The 14,742-nt window shown below is 55.8% G+C and overlaps 1 protein-coding gene across 1 annotated transcript in view; it reads left to right on the forward strand.

The window, feature by feature from the left end:
• The first annotated feature begins 2,254 nt into the window (after positions 1–2,254).
• The window catches only part of BCOR (BCL6 corepressor), an 82,543-nt gene continuing 70,055 nt past the window's right edge, over positions 2,255–14,742 (forward strand). Inside the window, exon 1 of the mRNA XM_030475147.1 lies at positions 2,255–2,517. The gene's annotated coding sequence lies outside the window, so the exon portion shown is untranslated. The remainder of the gene's footprint in view (positions 2,518–14,742) is intronic.

Genomic DNA, 14,742 nt, shown 5'->3' on the forward strand with positions numbered 1-14,742 from the left:
GGTGGAACCTATCGGTTAAAAAACCTGGCTTCCCCTTCCAGTGCCCGGGTGTACCTGCAGCGTAGTCGATGCCTTTCTGTCTCCCGTCCCATTATTCCGCTACAGTCTAATCCTTGTGTTGTGACCTACAGCAGCGCTCTGATTTATTTTTAATGCGTTCCGATTCCTGTTCCGTTGTCAAGAGATGCATTGAGATTCATTTTATATCCCTTGCTTTTCAGACTTCTGTTCTGCTGGAGGGACCCGCCAATAGAGTTTAATTCGATTTTATATGATTTAATGAACACCTTTATCTTTTGTTTTTGAGCAGGAGGATAAAGAATACAACCGCATTCAGCTTTTGCTAAATCAGACATGTTTCCCACCGAAATCCTATCTGGTGGCACACACTCACTGTAACATTTCATTAACAACCCCCTTGATATATTGATTTTTAATATTTGTATTAAATGTTGTGTAAAATTGAACTCAGGCGTTAGAAGAGATTGTGCAAGTCACAAGACATGACTCCTACTTAATTGTTATTTTTTTCAGTCCTGGAACAACAGCTGGAAAGAGGCCAGCAGGAGGGAAAAAAATAAAATAAATTCTCCACGGGGCCGGGGGGGGAGGATAAAGGGCAGTGCCCGGGAGAGCGCAGGGGAGATGGTGAGAAGGCGCAGTCCCTCGGGAGAGCAGGCAGCAGGGCCCGGCTGCCCCGCTACCCCCCAGTCCTGGGGTTTCCACCCGCGGCTGGCCCCGTTCCCCCCAGCGCCCCAGGCCGCGGCGGCCCCCGGCTGCCCGGTCCTTCCCCTGCTCTGCCGGCTCAGCTCGCTCTGCGTCGCCTCCCTCCCTGCTGCTCCATATGGTTTCTCCCCTCCTCCTCTTCCTCCTCCTCCTCTTCTCCCCCCCTCCATGTTGTCTCCGTGACTCTCCCCGCTCCATGTTACGCCTCGAGCCTCCGGTGAAGCGTTTCCCCGCCGTGGCGCGCACGGGCCACGTATCACGGCTCGGCATGGACCGACAGGGATGCCCGTGGGGCTCTGCCGGGCCAGCACGCAGCGCAGAGGGCGAGGGGGGGCAGCATGGGAAAGAGAAGGCCGTGGGGAGTGGTGCCAGCCAGAACTCCTGTCCAGAGAGTTTCCCGGGTGTGCGGGAGAAGAGCCTGAAGAAGTTCATTCCCCCTCGCTCTCCCCCTTCTTGTTTTCTTTCTGTCTCCCCCCTTCTCCCTCCCGCCCCCCCTCCCAGGAATACGAGGTATTCAGAGATCAACATAATTCACCTGCATAAAAAAAAAAACCTCGCAAGCTATAAACTAGCGGCTGATCCTCCGCTTAGACTAGTGTTTAGCCGTTCATGCATCATGAGTGTCAAATAAATGCCTGATTGAGGCCCTCAGCGGAGGAATTAGCTTTCCTTGTGCTGGAAATGCATAATAGAGAAAGTGCTGAGGCATCCCTCCCGGAGTTAGCTCGGGCTCCGCTCTCTGCTCTCCTCCTTTCGGGAGCTTTCCCTCCCGCGCCCCGGCTCTGTCCCCTGCCCCCCCGCCCTTATCAGCACGCCCAGCTGGCCGGGGCCGAGGGCAGCCCCCGTGTGGGTCCCAGATGGGGGGGGGTGCATCCTGGGGGCGGAGAGAGCATCCAAGCATCCCTCCTGGTGCCTGGGTCTCCGGCCGGAGCTGCGGGGCTCCCCGGGGAGCGCTGTCCCAGGCTGTCCGGGGTCGGGGAGCAGCGGGACCGAGGAACGGCGGGGGGACTTCCCTCCCCGCAACAAGCCGCGGGTACAACTCAGCCCCGAAGCTTGGTGCCGAAGTGGGGGGCAGCCAAGCCGGTGCGGCCGCCCGGACAGAACCGAGATCACCCCGGGGAAGGTGTGCTGCCGGCGCTGAGGGGGGGCCGGTCGGGGCACACAGGGGTTAACCGAGCCACAGCCGGGAGGAGCAGTTGAAGTGCACGAGCTGCAGATGCTTTTCAGGCCTCGATGTCTACCGTTTAAAATTAAAAAAATGCACCCGGCCCGACCATGCACCAGTGACCTGCAATTTCCCCTTCTTCTCAAACTGAAATATGGCCAAACTATCTTCAAGTTAACTTAGGGGCTGGGGACGGAGGCGGGGGAGGGTGGGGGGGGTGGGGGGAGGAAATCGCTCTGGGTTGAGATCTCTGTGTCAAGTTTCATCCCCTCCTGACATTTGTGGCTCCGCGCCAAAGTCCCGAAAATGGAAAATCGGGGAAGGGCGGGCGGTGTGGGGTGGAGAGGGGGGGCGGGGGGGAGCGGGCTGGAGCTCTCGGCGGAGAGGCAGTAGCGAGAGGCTCCGGCCAAGAGGGATGCATGAGCGAGCCCGCCTGAGCGGAGCGCGGCGGCATCTTCCGCCATCCGTTCCGCCGCCCAGGCGCGTGGAAAGCCGCCGGTCGCTGCCATTGTTACCGGCGGGCGATGCGGGGACCGGAGCCTCCGCTCCGGCGAGAGATAAATAGCCCCTGACAGCGCCTCTTCGCACCCACAGCTCGGCAGATCGGACTCGGCGAACGGCCGCAGGTCTGTGTCGTTTCCTTTCGCGAGAGTCCCTTTAAATCACCGCTCCCCCCCCCAACATCTCCCGGGGCATGCTGCCGACCTTCCCCCACTCCTCTCCCGACCCCGCACGCCCCCCCCTGCTCGCTCCCGCTGCTACGGCTCGGCACGACGTGGAGCCACCGGCCCGGCGCGGAGCCCCGCCGGGGGAGTAGGGGGCGAGAAAAGTCTCTGCTGAAATACTTTCGGCAGGCTTCGCCTTTGCCAGGAGGGGTCTTAGCGCTGGGTCTTTTGTCTTGGGGCCTTCGTCTGCGTCCCTCGGGGCGGCTGGCGGCTCTCCCGGGAATAGCCTCCGGGGAAAGCGTCGGGGCGTCCCGGCCCCCCTCTCCAGCAGCACCCGGCCGCACTTCTGCAGGCTCGCCCGCCTCCCGGTTCCCCTCTCCCGCCGCAGAAGCTGAGGGGTTGAGCCCTGCCCGCCGGAGCCCCATCCTACCCGCGCCGCCCCTTCGCGTGGTGAGCGTGACAGTGGCCCGAGGGGGGCCAGGGGAGTCCCTCGCCGGCCGTGCTGCTCCCCTCCACCGGACATCCCGGAGAGGGGGTCGGGGGGGCAACTCCGGTAGCCAAAGCACTACTTTCCAGCTGCCCCCTCCCGCCCCTCCCACGCGCCCGGCAGCCCCGGGGCGAAGCGGCCGGGCATGTGCGCTCCGGACCCCTTGGCACCTCTCCGGGCTGCCTTCCCCCGGGGCACCGGGGAACGCCACGTCCCCCGCGGGCGCTTGCGAGCGGCTAGGCGTGAAGCAAGCCCGCATTTCATTTCTTCCAGTACCCCATTCCTCACCCCCCGCCCCAGCTGAGGCCGAGTCGGTATGTGTGTGTGTGCGAGACAGGGTTATCGGCAGCCCGAGTCATCATTTCCAGGCCGGCTGCCGCGGGAGTCTCTCCCAGGTGGAGCCGGTACGGGCGGCCGGGACCCGGGGAGACAAAGGCGGGAGCCCGGGCTGCGCCCGGAGACCCGCGGTGCAGACAAGTGCGGGCGGTGCTGGCCCCGCCTGGCTTGGTTCGGCCTCCCCCCGCCAGCGGCGGGGCTCGGCCGGGGCCGCGGGCTGCTGCCGCCGCCCCGGGGAGCGCGGGCTGGGCTTTCCGAGCGCGTCTTTCCACTTCCATTGAATGCACTTTTAGGCGATTGTTTTCCCTTTCCACTTGTTTGTCTCCTGCTAGCCTCGTAAACTGCCTCATGATTTATTACCTAGGCTAAGTGCTTAATTTGTGAATATGAAACAGATTAAAAGGAGATCGGCGTATTTTAGCAGGCAGGCCAGAGCGAAGCCCGGCAGCTGTTTCCAGTTTGTAGGCATCTCCAACCTCGTGTTAAGCGGGCTAGACTGCTAGTGATCAAGGGGGTATCCCTGGCTCTCTCCGAGAGGCCCACCGCTGCTGGCTCCCCGGGCGCACAGCTGGCGCGGAGACCGGCCGCGGGACGGGCCCTTTGGGGTGGGTTTTGGGGCGGGGGGCAACACGACACCGACGCCGCCCGTCGAAGCGACACCCGTGACACTGGGATCCAGGACCCGCTGGGTCGGCTCTGCCGGCGTCGGGCCCAGCAGGCACGCAGAGGGTTAACGACGACTCTGCCCTCTCCTTCAAAGGACTCACTCGAGATAGAGTAAATACGGTCGGGGCGGAGGGGGGGTGCCCCTCAGGCCACATGATGCAAAAAGTAAGACAAGCACACTCCAGAGAACAAAGGCTTCCTCCCCCTTTCCTCCCCCTCCCCCCAAAATCTGTCTTAATTCTGCAAGTAAACTTGAGCAGCTATAAAACAAAGGGGAACGGTGGAAGTTAGAGCCAAGGGAAAATCAAAATAAATACCTTTGATGCAGTCCAAGCACGCACTTAGTATTTTCTGGAGCCCCCCCAACCTCAGCCAGGCGGGACATCGCGGGCTGCCCCCACCACAGGGTTGACGTGCTCCTCCGGGGCTGTGCCTCGGGCCGATTTAGGGCCCGCCCAAAGCCCGGGGAGCACCCGCTGCCCGCGGCCAGCACCACCTCGCAGCACCGGGGGAGGCAGGCCGGGCCGCGCCGTCGGGGCCGGGGTCGGGAGCAGCAGCAGCAGGGCAGGGCTGTCCCGGGTGTCCCGCGGGGCCAGTTCGCCGGGAGGGTGGACTGCGTGGCCGAGAGACATCCCGGTGAGACGTGCCCGGGTCCCCAGCAGGTCGTGGGGTAGGACGTGATGCCCGGCTCCGCGGGGAGCCCGACAGGAGCCGGCCTCGGGGTGATTTGCCCCCCGACCCCGGCTCATGCAAGAGACACCTCCCTGCCCATGAGCCCTGCTCCCACCTGCCCTGCGTTTGCAGAGCAGGCCAGGCACTTTCATGCCTGTCAACAGCACCCTGGAGCAATTCCCAGCCCCAATGCCCCACAGAGCCTGCCTCCTCCCTCTGCACCCCCTTCCCCCGCCTCTCTCCTTGGCCTTGGAGGAGGCTTTAATGCATTGGGGACGGCGGAGGAAGCAAAGGGAGAAACCATCAAGCCAGCAGCCTGTGCAGTCGAGCAGACCGTGAGGCCTGCTGAGTACAAAGCACTGCCAGAGAGAGGCAAAAATCTATAACCTGCCCTATACCTCTGAGTACCGCGTAAGAACTGGGAGCAAGAGCACTGTGTGGCTGGTGCTGGAGCACAGCAGACAGAGCTGGGTAGGAGGTAAATGACTCATGCGCCCTAGGTGCACCTCATGTGGTTGCTCTGGTGCTGCAGATGTGGCTGGTGTCGGAGCTGTGGAAGGAGCAGAAGATGGGGACAGGCTCTGGGCAGAGCATTGGGACAAGGTGTGAGGTGGCACGTGTCTGGACAGGCTGGGCCCTGGTCTGCTGGGGAGCAGGAGAGCAAAAAACCATGCACACAGCCTTCAGAAAGATTCCTCTGTGTGTGCCTGTGTGTGTTTGGAGATGTCAGAGTAACTCTTGTCTGGGGAAAGCTGAATATAAGCTGCGGTTGGGAAGTAGTGCTGTAGGTGAATGTGAGTGGTGGCTTGGGGACACCCTGTCCCATGGCAAGGGAAGACCTGAATGAAGAGTGCAAGAACGAGACAACAGCGGATGTGTGTCTATCTATGCAGCTGTTTCAGGTTGGCTTGAGACAAGGTCCTTCTTCCGTAGTTGGGGCAAGGTTTGTGGCAAACCAATGCTGAACCCCATTTCCCAGGGGCCTGACGGGGTTTGGGTGTAGCTGACGGGTCCCTGCCCTGTGATGTGATAGCAGAGCTATTGCATAGGTATTGCACACCACAGATGTTTCTAGCCCCAGGCCTTGTTCTTCACTGAGTGAAGGTAGGACTAAAACTTTTGAGCAACCTGAAGAGCAGTAGGCAAAAATGGCCCCAGGGTCTCCATGCCTCCCTGTGGGTTCTGCACAGAGCTGCTCTCTCGCTAGGTATCTCCAACATTTTAGCAAGAAGAGAAAAACACAGGCTTGTGTCATGATGGTAAAATACGGCGCTTTTTTCTTCAAGCAGTATACATAAGAAGAAGCCAGAAAAAAAAAAAGAGTGTGGCAGTGGAAAAGTTAAAAAAAACCTTTCCAATTTGTTGACTTGGCCTTTGCAGTCATCCCTACCTCAGGCAGGGCCATGGCCACAACCTTAAGCCTTGGTTACGCTGCTGAAATTCACCATGCTAAAAGTCACCTGGTCCCTCAAGCGCTCTTGTAAAGCACTCCGGGTCCCCATAGAAAATGTTTTGCGTGTGCTTAAAACTATGTGGATTTGCTTCCAACAGCGCATAATGCCAGTTTCAGCCTGATCCTGTCTGGCTTTCACTGAATTAACGCCTGGATGGATCTAAGTCCCAATATCTCAGACCAAAGTGGTTCAGATAGCTGTCGTGCTGCTGTCCCTCGCTGCCCCAAAGGCATTTTAAAATCTCCTCGGAAGTGCTGTTATGTGGCCATGGCTAAGTCTCAGAAACAAAGCAGTAGAGAACACTACTAAAGAATCAAAGAATCACAGAATGGTTTGGTTTGGAAGGAATCTTAAAGATTACCTAGTTCCAACCCCCCTGCCATGGGCAGGGACACCTTCCACTAGACCAGGCTGCTCAAAGCCCTGTCAAACCTGGCCTTGAACATTTCCAGGGACTGGGCATCCATAATGGAGAATGACCAAACCCCTATGGCTTGCAGCGGTCAGCAGGGACACCAAAAGGTATGAACGCTGCTTCATCTTGGAGCACAGATGCATTCCAGGCTCCTCTCCTGGCCTCAGTCCCTTCCTGCCAGCATTCACAGGCTGCAGGCACCCCATCCCCACCAGCCTGCAGCCCTTCTTGCTGCCAGGCTTACACCTTCATCGTTCGCCCAGTGACAGACTGTCAAGTCACAGCATCTCTCTTTTTCATCACTTTCTAACATCTCACTGCCTCCAGAATGCTCCTGAGCAGGGGAAAAATGTTTTAAAAAGTCCTGTCACCAAAACCCCTTAAAGACCTCTACATGACCACCTAAATGATGTCTTCATGTTCTTATGACCTCTAGATATGCCACCTCTCTGGGGTTTTGTTTAGATTTATAAGCTTTTTGGGCTTTGACTGTCCTATCACATCACATCTAGTGTATTGTGGCTGTCACCTAAACACAATACAGCGTCAGGAAGTTTTGGACTCGGGTCAGGCTCAGGATGCATAGAGATAAATAGGGGCTAAATTTCAATGGTATTTTACCTTTCCAGGTCCACAAGCTTTAGCATGCTGGGCACTCTGTAGGCGCAGAAGGCAGATTGTTCCTGCTTGCCTATAAAACAGAAGCAAAACTGTAAAACCTACAACAGCAGCTGACCAGAAGAGTGATGCTGGTGGTACAGGGAGGCAGCCAAGCTCCTGGTTTCAGCTGCAGGCTCCTTTGCGGTGGCTCTCCGAGGCCACAGCTCCCAAAGCCCGTGTCCTGCAGTTAGAAAAGAACATTGTGAGTTTGTATGCATGTGTTCATGTGAATGTAATTTTTTTTCTACATAATGTGGATTACCTTTCTTTTAGCAGCAAATCCGTTCAGGGCTTTAGATAAAAAGAGAAATCCTGCAGCCATTCCCTCCCTGGGAAAAGACATGTCTTCCATTGCTTTCTATGCTCCTTTTTCTGAGCGGTCCCCAAACACCGTTTTTCCTAGCTCAGCATCTGATCTCACCTTGCGAGCCTGCCTGCTCTCAGAGTGAAGCGCTCTCACGTGGGGAACACAGAGAAAACACAAGGATTAAGGCAGAGCAGCCAAGGTACTGCTCAGACGAATGGGAGGAGAAGGGAACCAGGGTGTGGAGCATAGAAGTACCCCAAAACAGCATTGCATTGAGTGGTGCTAATGGGAGGCTCATACCCCTACAGCCCCCCAGCAGGGAGATAGGGTGTGCCATAGATGTGGGACACCTCATGGGCTCCCTTATTCTGAAGCCCAGTAGGACTGCTTGGCTTTACAAACTGTGGAGGCAATCTTGTAGGGAAAGAGACTTCCATTGATTTAAATGCAAAATTACCCTCCCGCAGTTCTAATTTCCCAGGCGAGGGCCATGCAGCTCTGAAAACATGAAAGTTGTTGATGTATTGGTTCAATTAATTTTTAAAATAAGTTTGAATGCCATTTGTTTCGCATTTGATAGGAAAGCATTGTAGATTTTTGCAAGCAAAGACAGAGGTGAGTGTGGATGGGGTGTGTATTTTGCATAGCCTTGAAAAGAGGGCTTAAACGAGGCATTCATTTAGTACCAGGCCTCTGTGCAGGGATGAGTGAGACCCGTGGTGAAAGAAAAAGACCTGAACATCTGTATTTGCTAAGTGGCACCGGCAGCAGTCAGCCAGCTCGCAGTGAAGAGCAGACATGCGGGTGTGAGGCCCAGCGGAGGCTGCTGGATCCCTGGTGCTTTTTAAAAGGAAATAATAGCTTGTGGGGGAACCCTTTCTGGTGGCCTTGGCTCCCGTGACCCCTCTCTGATGTATGATATTTAAACAAGGAAGTGTCAATATTGGTTTTCCACATACAGCCTCATTCTGCTCTCCGTGAAAACTAATGACAAGCCCCTTGGAGGGTTAGAGCAGACCCCAAAACAGTCACTCAGACCCAAATACTGTTGGTTACAGCAGCCTGGAAGGAAGGAAGAGCGGGTTGTCATGAGCGGCTGGGCGATATGCAGTTGCAGGTAAATTAGAAAGAAGAGAAGCAATCCCACCCTGCAGCTCACAGTGCCTCAAAGCTGCAGGTCTGGTAGTTTGAATGATTATTGCTTTTTAAAATTATAAATTGCATTTTGGTACAGCGAGTGAGGATAATGGGCTGCTTACTAGAATTAAGTGCAACTGAAGGGTGTGTTGTTATAACAAAGGTGACTTCTCTGTGCTAGCTTTTTCACGGTCGAGTCTAACAGAGAATTTGATTTAAGCCGGATGACTCTCTGACAATGGTTTTGGAAAGGAGAGATGCCAGTTGTACAAGAAGGTATCTTTAAACTGGGCCATCAGATGTGTCTTCTGATATACATGTCCTCTGAGGTAGGAAAGTGTAACTCATAGGAAGAGAGGGCAAGCGTGTCTGACTCATAGTAAAACGAGGACATGTGGAAAGTATAAACGAAGGGAGGGCTGCTACTAGTAGGACATGAAGGCTGTGACATGTGTCATGGGAAAGATCATTTTATTGTGGATAATTTAAGCTTAAAGGGGCAGTTGTGGTGCAGCTGCATGGCACAGAATGTGAGGTGGAGCATATGCACAAAAGCAACTTAACCATTAATCCTGTGCTGCCCTTGTCTTGGTGTTGGTTTATGCAAGCTGGGCCTCTCTGGATTTTGCAGCAGCAGCTTCAAGGTCCTCTAACATCACACGAGCCTCATCAGAGTTCACTCCAGGGTAAAAAGCGTAGCTGCACAGGCTTTACACTGTGTTGGTGCCATGTTCTGGAGGCAGTAGCAGAATAAGTGGTATATGAGTTCCTTAAACAGCTCTGTGCAGATGGAGAATCACTTCTATATGAGAACCAGCTTTCCTGGGCAGGTCGTAGCTGCTTTCAAACTAGAAGGTGCCTACGGTGCAGGCCCACTACTCTCACCTGGTTTCCAGCATGTGCCACAACCTCTGTTAGGGCAGAGGTGTCCGTGGGAACAGCCTGGGGAACTGAGCGAATGACATGGTGCCGTAGGCCAGTCTGATTGCTTTTCGTGGGGAAAGCACCTTTGGTCTCATGCATGACTGTGATATAATGATTGATGTGAATCTCCAACTGAGACTACGGAGGATGACCTATAATTTGAGAGGAAAATAAATGAAGGAGTGTTGCTCAGGTCTGAGTCCTTCTAGGAAGCACAGGGTTCGTGTATGAAGCTGAGGCTCAGCCGCTTCCAAGACTGTATCTGTCCTGTATGATTTTCTGCTTTTGAGGATACAAACAATATGGAAAGAGATCTCTGGGGCACAGGCTGTTTCACCCTCATTATACAAGGCCCAGCACAACACAGTCCTAGCTACAGCTGAGGCTTTTAGAAGCCAGTCTCAGCCAAATATTCCAGGGCATCTAGGCTACAACTCAGGCCCTCTCTCATGCAGAAGAGAGTCCAGGCTTGCAGCACCCAGTGTGATTGCTGTCAGTGCATGCGGTGTTTCCTGATGTAGCTTGAGTAGATCAGAGATTGGGAAGGTACAGGAGCAGTGCAGTTAATGCTTCTACAGTACATGGACCTTCCATGTCTGTTCCATACTGTCATTGCACAGCAAGGCTATCTCAGAAGCTGGGATACACTGAAAAATGGATGGGCATCACCAGCATGGGCAGAGGAAGGGCAGCTTCTATTTCTTTATCAGAGGACATATTTAATCTCTTATCTAGTGGGACAGCTTTACCCTGCTTAGTGTCTGTCTTTTGGAGCAGACATTCATGTGAAGGTGAATGGGGAATGGGCTCGGGTGTGAAAGGGACTGTTTGCCATGACTGTTGAAGAAGCCATTGTGGAAGCTGTCTGTGAAGTATCTGGAAGTAGCATCTCAAAATTGAGCCACACCATGGCCAGTGAAAGGACTGAACTGCCCTGAGTCTCGCTTGAACTTAACTGTGGCTTTGGCGTTGCAAGAGAGGAAGAGGGAGGAGAGGGAATGGTGTAGTGGAGCTCTGTCAGTGCTCTTCTCTGTTAGTGCACAGCCAGGGCTAGTGCCATTGTGAGAATATGCAGCAGTTGCTTCTTACAGACAAAAGAAAAAACATATGAAGCCCTACTGAAGGCTAGGGCTGATGGACACTGAAAAAGCCCCAGCTAGAAAAATGAGGCTAGCTTCGCAGTTTGGTCAAGTGATGCTCAGCACTGTGAATTTGATGAACAACACTAGTCTGCATGAAGACAGCTGACTTTTTAAATGGGGTTTTAATAAAGTCAGTTTTGCTAAGGCTATCTATAAAGGTAATCTGCATAGGGTTTTAAACAAGTAAACTTAATGACGCCATTAATGCTTTTGACATGAATGGAGACCACTGCCAGAATACTGTGTCCGGCTCTGTTGTGGTGTTTGCATGTTAAAAGTGCATTGGCGAATTAATATGGGATCAGAAAAGAGTTACAAGAGTGATTCAAGCTCTGGGAATCACATCTTATTGCAAAAGACTAAAGAAATCCCATCTATTAATTTATCCAAGAGGAGGCTATGACTTGGTTTGATCATAGTCTTTAAGTGCCCTAAGTGTCTCTATGGGGAGATTTCTGATAGTAGAGATCTCTTTAATGTGGCAGACAAAGGCATAATGAGATCCTATGTTGGAAATGAAGCTCTATGAATTCTGAGCAGAAATAGGTGCTTTTTTTTTTTTTTAACAGTGAGGGAACATAACCACTGGAACAACTGAGGCAAGCGGTGGGTTTGCTGTTACTTAAAAGTCTTCAGAGCAAGATTGGATGCCAGGTTAAAAGCTCAGCCAGAATTTATGAGTCTGATACAAGAACGTCTGGCTGAAACTCACTGGCCCATGATATGTAGCAGGTCAGACCAGCTGATCATAAAGGTCCATTCTTGCTTTAAAAAAACCGTGTGAATTAGGTATTTCAAGTCCCCTGAGCCCCAATATTACCGGAAGTCTCGAAGGAATGCATTACAAGCTGTCATTGTTTAATTGTAAGCAAGCAGGAGGATTGCCTTTTTTTTATTATTCATTAATAAAACAACTTTTCCAAGTGCTTGTAAGGCACCAGAGTTAAGCAGCTCTTAACAAACGTGACAACATTTTAGAAGCGGCTCAGCTAATTCTCTTTCCCTCGTTTGCTCAGCTTTGGTTTCACAGCGGCACAATTTCATTAATGCTGCATCTGCCCGTGCTTCTGTAGGCAAAATTGTGAATTCCAGCCAAATTAAAAAAAAACAACCTACATACTTAGAGCAGCCCCCTTACTCAGTGCCCTCCTTCACACGCATCCCTTCGTCTCACAGATACGTCGCAGGCTTTCTCTCTGCACTGTGCATGAGCAGAGCGGGGAAGAAGTCCGTTTTCTCAAACAGGCCCCTCGGAATCCATTGTCTCTCATGGAGCTCCTGGCTTGGCCGAATGAATGGCAAGGAAGGCAAAAAAGGTATTAAGGAGACACCTGGTATTCCTGAAATTATGCAAGCTATTAACCTCCTTGAGGTTTCATAAAATGGCCTCCAGCAAATGGTCAGGATGTTTTTCTTACACGGGAGGAGTAGTTTGCCAGACAGCACAAACTTTCTTAATATCTCTTCGAAGGAAAAAAAGATAACAAAAATTCCCAGCTATGGCTCTCGGGAGCTTTGAAAATCATATCCACATAACCTGTGCTACATTCAGTGCCTCGTTAGTCTCAGTCATCAAAACTGAAACAAGAGGTGGGAAGGAGCGCAGCAAAAGACGGAGTTTAAAGTCTCCCGGGGACTGCGCTCCCGTCGGCTGGAGTCCTCCCCCCATCCCATCCCGCCTCCATCTCTCAACCCCGCAGCGTGTGACGGGCAGGCAGGGGGTGAATCAGAGGGACGAGGCCCCGGGGCTTGGCGCGCTGCTCTCCGGGGCTCCGCTGCCTCCCGGGGAGCAGGCGGGGGGGCCGGCGGGGAGCCGGGCGGGGGGGGGGGGGGGGGAAGGTGAACCCGGAGCCGAGCGGGGCACAAACCCATTAGTCGCACATAACTTGGGAAGACGCTTGGCCTCGCCATGACAACCGGCGGCCCGGGCGGCTCCCACGTCCCGCCGCCTCCCTCCGGGAGCCTCTTTCCGCCCCCTTTCTCGGCGTTTGGGGAATGCGGGGCTGGAGGGACAAGCTCGGTGCGGGTAACAAAAGGGGATGAAAGGAGCTCTATCGTTCGCTTTACACGTCCGAGAGGCATTTTCATGCTCCGTAATGAGAAGGGATCATTCCGAGGAAGTTCAGATCAAAGGGGAGAGCATCCCAGTCATTTGCATAATTGCCGGATTTCGGAGCACGGGCAGCCGAGCGGCGTCTGCCCAACCTGGGCACCGCACCGGGGGCTGCTCCTCCGCCCGGGGGCCCCGGGGAGGCCCGGAGAGGGGAGGAGGCTGCAGACCGTGCCCCCGCGGGGAGACAGCGAGACCCGCCCAGGGAGCGGGGATACGGAGGCCGCGGGGCCCCGGGCGGGGTGCTGGGGCACGGCTCCGGTGCCCGACGGCAGGGAGCTCAGAAGGGCGAGAACCCCTCGGTGCGCCCAAGCGGTGTCCGGGTCCTCAGGGGCCGCCCTGCTGTCCCCCGCCGCTGCCGTTGTGAACGAAGGTGGTGCCAGTGGGGATCGGCTCCCTGCTCCCACCCGGCGACATCTGCGCCGCGGAGCCAGCACGTCGCCTCCTCGGGCGGCTGGCGGGTGGCTCCCGGCCCGGCGGCTCGCACCGCCACCAGCGAGCGGGGATAAAGGGATTAACCGGCACGCTCGCTCCGCCGGCGGGGAAGGGGGAAGGGAGAAAGGGGGAGCACTTGGCCGGCTCCATCCTCCCGCTCCCCCCACCGTCGCCTCCCCCTGCGCCCGCACTCTCGGCCAGCCCCGCGGCTCTGCCCCCGGCCAGCCCCGGCAGCGGAAGGCACCGGGCGCGCCCGCAGTGCCTTATTGTTCCTGTAACCAGCCGGGGCTGCCGCAGGCGACTGTGATGCTCGGGGCGACGGGGCTCTCCTCTGCTGCTACTGGGGAGGGGATGCCCGGGGACACCCTTTTCAGCCATTTTACAGCGGTAAACCTGGCGTCTCGCCGCGGGTGCCCGAGCCCTCCCCTCCTTCTATGGAACCCACTCCGAGCCCTCTGCGGCTCACGGAGGTGCGGAGCTCCCTCCCACCCCTAAATCGACACAGCCCACACCCGCCCCGCACCTGCGGCCCCCAGGCGAAACCCCGGCCCGCCGCTGGGCCGGGACACCGCGCTCTGTCCCGGGGACGCGGCCAGCCCTGACCCCTGCTCCCGCTGGAGCGCAGTCACCTCCTGACCCGTCCCCGAGTCACGGTCCAGCCCGTCCTCGCTCAAGCCGCAAACCGGCATGCAGCTGACCCCAAGCCGGGGTGCAGCCTACCCGGGGGAGCCGCGGCTTCTTCCCGCCTGGCCAGGCCCCGAGAGGGCTGGCCGGGCGCCAGGGAGGTGAGGTTGGGCTCGGAGGTGGCTGGCGGATGGCGTATTACTGTGGAAAGCGAGCGGGGAAGGCGAACGGGAGCACGGATGGCACCGTACAAGCTTGCCACGTGACCAAAATGTGTTTATCTTGTCCGGAGAAGCCTGCGGAGGCCAGCCGGGCTTCCGCGGCACCGCACAACTCCCGCGGACGGGGCTGGGCCCTGCGAGAGAGCGGAGACCGCGTCTATTTGCTTTCGCTGTCGCTTCGGCTCTTATCATTTGCCTTGTCATTCATCATCAACCTCTCCCGATCTCCCTGCGCCTTTGCCCCCCGCCGCCTCCCCCAGGGTCAGTCGGGAAAAGGCTGGGAATCCATCTGAGGAGACGTGGGAAGAAGGGTGGGATGGAGATGTGGCTGGGGCGGCGGAGGGGGGGTGGTGGTGAATAAAAGCAGCTGCATGCAGAACAAAGGTGCTGGAGGGTGGGTTTTGGTGGTGGAGCAGAACCTCGTAAATGGGAGATTTCCGTTCACAAGACTCCGCTTGCACAGTTTCTGTCCTGCCCTTGAACTGACAAGTGAATATCTGCATCGCAACCAGCAAGTAAATCACCCCGAGCCTGGCTCGGGGGAGGGAGTGCACGACGCTTCCCTCGGTTGCTAAGCGCAGAAAGTGGGAGATTTC

Source organism: Strigops habroptila, chromosome 2 (assembly GCF_004027225.2).
Source record: "Strigops habroptila isolate Jane chromosome 2, bStrHab1.2.pri, whole genome shotgun sequence".
Taxonomy (NCBI): Eukaryota; Metazoa; Chordata; class Aves; order Psittaciformes; family Psittacidae; genus Strigops; species Strigops habroptila.